Source organism: Schistocerca americana, chromosome 1 (assembly GCF_021461395.2).
Source record: "Schistocerca americana isolate TAMUIC-IGC-003095 chromosome 1, iqSchAmer2.1, whole genome shotgun sequence".
NCBI lineage: Eukaryota > Metazoa > Arthropoda > Insecta > Orthoptera > Acrididae > Schistocerca > Schistocerca americana.
Window position 1 is genome coordinate 1,092,542,585 of NC_060119.1, and position 4,227 is coordinate 1,092,546,811.

Consider the following 4,227-nt stretch of genomic DNA (forward strand, 5'->3'; position numbering starts at 1 on the left):
CACGATTGTTTACGTATTTTATGTATCTACTACTTTCATAATAAATCAATAGATGTGTGCAGAAATTCTGGAAACAGCCCCTAGGCTGTGGCTACGCCATGTCTCCGCAATATCCTTTCTCCCAGGAGTGCTAGTTCTGCAAGGGTCGCAGAAGTGCTTCTGTGAAGTTTGGAAGGTAGGAGACGACGTATTGGCGGAATTAAAGCTGTGAGGAAAGGTCACGAGTCGTGCTTGGGTAGCTCAGTTGGTAGAGCACTTGCCCGTGAAAGGCAAAGGTCCCGAGTTCGAGTCTCGGTCCGACACACAGTTTTAATCTGCCAGGAAGTTCGATACATGTGTGCTTCAGACGTTGTATATTACCGATACTTCCGTAGGAACCCTGCCTTTAAACTGATTTCCACTACAGTATTTAGATTCTGAAGCGAATTTCGTTAAAAGCGTTAGGTTTTGTTGGGTGTAACTTGTGCTGTTCAGCATACCGGTAGATGCTACAGCCCGATCTCTGGCGACATACAGAGAAGGGAAGCACCTCATATGATCATACAAATAAATTTAAAGGAAATGGTAATGATCCACAAACGGAAACGTCTTACTGAAATGATAATTAATTGGGATGGCTATAATGATCAGGTTTATTATGGTAAACATCAACATATGAGCTACCCACCGACATAAATGAATGAACCCTTAATAACTGGGCAAGGGAATGTAATCGTAATATCTAACCTTGGCACAGGTGGCTGGGTATGATATAAGCTAAGGCTTTGTATTTGTTTATTTATTTGCAACAAGCTCCACTATAATATTTGTAATACTGCACGTATGTAATAAATCTGTGTGTATATGTGTATGGAGTGTAGCGTAATGTTTGTGTTGTATGATGATGGTGAGAGAACGGAGAGGGTGAAACCCGGTGTCAGCACATAGCCTACTCCTCGCGAATAGCACCAAGGGGACCTCCAAGCTTAACGTTCCCATCCGACGTAAGGATCGCCATCAACAGTGTCACATGCTTACACTTCATGAAACGTTGTGGACAGGTATTTAAACCAGGACACTGGAGAAACGTCTAGTGATCAGAAAACATCATGTCACCACCTCTCGCCCCCCCCCCCCCTCTCTTGCCGGCCAAATACTGCCAGCGGAAATTTTCTCTCCCCACCAGGATTCGAACCGACTTACTCCTGAGTCAAGCGCTACAACACAAACGTATGTTGGCGATCTTCTTTTTTTTCCTTTTTTTTTTCTAGGTGTGGCCCCTCTGCACCCCCGAACCTGTGGAGCAGGAAAGTGGGATACATAGGAATCAAAAGAAGTGGAAGGTTTGATGTTGTTTATTTATTTTCATTTTTTTGTTGTTTTCACTCTTATTCTGAAATTATATGGAATGTACGTCGTCCACATAGAAAAATAAATACTAGTCTAAGGAAAAGGAAAACACATACACACACACACACACACACACACACACACACACACATATATATATATATATATATATATATATATATATACGGAAGTCGGAAGAAGAATCGATCATAGGCGGTTAAACTTAGACACAGCTGGCGGCGGAGGGATAGGTGCCCTCAGGTCCAGGCATCCCTCCCCCTATCTCCCCCTGCTTAGTGGAGGTTTAACAAACACCCCTCAAAGATATTTGGCAAACAGTGTCAGGTAACGTGGCGTGTGTTCGTAAGTAGGTATAGAGATCGAGGCGGGATTTAGGTCCCTCACTGAATAGGTAACCAGCGCCTCCCCCCTCCTCCTTGACCCACGTAGTGCCATGATATTTGGCGGTGGGAAAATCATGTCTGGTGGCACTCGGAGATAGCAGGCAATGATTTGCTACACGAATCGCCAGACGTCGTGCGAAGAGGCACAGGTTAGACGGTGACCATCAGTGTCGAGCTACCAGCAAAGGAGACAGAGAGGAGAATCCGACAAACCAGCGTTGTGCAGTCGCTGTTTTGTGGCAGATATCCTGTTCACTATGTGATATCACATTGCCGGGTATCTGTAGGGAGGAAGAGCTGATGGATGATATTCCACACTAAGCGCCATTGGATGGAGGGATAATTGGTCCACATCACATAACGAGGAACACGGCTGAATAGTAGGCTGTAAAAATCCTTGGTTCTGGGCGGACGCGTATCTGGAAGACTGGTATGTGTATAGCTTTAGTGGAGGAAAAGGGTCAAAACGTGAGACAAATGAGGCACGATGCGGCCCACAGACACTGCTGGTGAGGTGGACGCAGGGAGAAGGACGTCAAGCAAGCTGCGTGTTAGAAATGTGCCCCGTCCGGTCCACTGCCTTCTCGTGGTGCTCATATACAAAGCCGCAGCTCGCATACGGAAGTTGACGAGTCCAAGGTCACTATCCTGTGAGGGCAGGGTAAGTGCCTCATAACGGTCTTTGAACGTGGAACCAGCCGTAAGATAATAGCCAAGAATCGCCTGAAGGTTGTGTTCAATCGCCATCGGTAGAGTGAGAACTTGCGTGACGTGGACCAATTTTGATACCACACAACAATTAACAAACTTGACGCCTTGTAATGTATCCTGACGGCGCAGGAGGTTCTGGCGAATGTAGTTACGGATTACGTGTAACCGGCGACGGAAATTCGTTGCCGCTGTGCATGTGACTATGGGGTAAAGATAATGCCCAGGTACCGGAACGTCTGCACGGGCGGCAGGGGTGCCACCTCACCTTCCTGGAGGCCTTGTCCAATGTACATCGCAGAAGATTTGGTGACATTCATGGCACTGCCAGCAGCGGACCCATAATGTGTAATCATTTCGAGGGCTGTTACGAATCTCAGAGCCGGAGCGGATGAGGAGGAGGAGGTCATCAGCGTATGCCCGACAACGAAAAGTGTGTTGGCGAAGGGTGAGGCTAGAGATCTCGGTCGTCGGGTCCCCAATGAGGGGCTCTAGGGCAATGGCATACAGGAGGGTAGAGATGGGGTACCCTTGCCGAATTGAACGGCGGATGGGTACCGGTCCTGCTAAACGACTATTGACTTGTGAACTGGCACTGCTGGGAAGTCGCGGGAGGACGTCGATGAACGGGGGTGGCATGCCCATCTGGGCTGCCACGAAAAACAGGAAATGGTGGCGTACTTTATCGAAGGCACTATCAAAATCTATATCGACGACCACTGCATGGAGTCTGCAGGCCGCCGCCATCGCAATTAAGTCATATAATTCCCCTGGGGCAGTTTGCACAACTTGTTCCCCAGGCGTCATTTGCTCTCGGGAAAGGACAAGAGGGAGTATTGTCCGGAAACGCACCGCCAGTAAGCGGACGAAAATCTTAAATCCACTTTGAGTAGGGTGAGCGGCCTATAGCCATGATCGTCGAGACACGGGCTGGTTTTTGGACGGAATGATGATGCCCTCAACAAAAACGGGTGGAATTGCTTAGTCAGATGTCATCAGTTCTTGAAACATAGTCGTCCACCGCTTTGCTATGAGTTCCTGGAAGGCTCAGTAAAAGTCAGCCGGAATCCGTCAATGCCAGGCGATCTGTTGATTGCACCCTTCTCGATTGAGTCGTCCACTTCGTCTAGTGTGACCGCCACCGTCCAAATATCCGCCTCTGAATGGGGGAAGGGGTGCGTGACGTAATGCAAAATGGAGTCGTCTGCTTCAATATCAGCATCATCCTCCTTGTAAGAACGATGGTAGTGTTCGACGAATGCGTGAACGCTGTCATTCTGATTGGTCACCTGCAGGCCATGAGGCGTGATCAGAGCGTTGCTGAGCTGCCGACGACGCCCTCATTCGTATGACACTATATAATGCTTGGGTAGAATTTCCAAACCCCCATGATGGTGGCACCGCGTCCGTATCACCACTCCCTGCAATTTGCGGCATGCTAGCCCAACTATCTTCGCCTTAGTTCTTTGCCGTTCCAATAACCTCCCCTCAATTTTCGACCTTAATGACAGTGAAAAATTAAACTGCGTGTACCTAATGGAAATTTGGGAAAAGCAATCGTCACCGATGTTAATTTGTCGGTAAAGAGGGAGGAAGGGGTTACATCTAAATGAAAGGAAAAATGCTAATGAAACTGGTGGAAATTAATTTTGAAAAGGAGTAAAGTTAATAAAGAAAGTAAATGTGCGGCCGTTACGTTAACAATTAACTAGCGGTAATTAGATATTTGAGATTTGGGGGAAATTACAATCGCCAGTCCTAAGGACAATTACTACAGTAACTGAAA

General features: G+C 47.3%; 1 non-coding gene across 1 annotated transcript; it reads left to right on the top strand.

The window, feature by feature from the left end:
• The first annotated feature begins 229 nt into the window (after nucleotides 1–229).
• Trnas-uga lies at nucleotides 230–304 on the top strand. The gene has a single exon. It is a non-coding gene; the product is annotated as a tRNA-Ser (tRNA).
• Nucleotides 305–4,227: the final 3,923 nt, after the last annotated feature.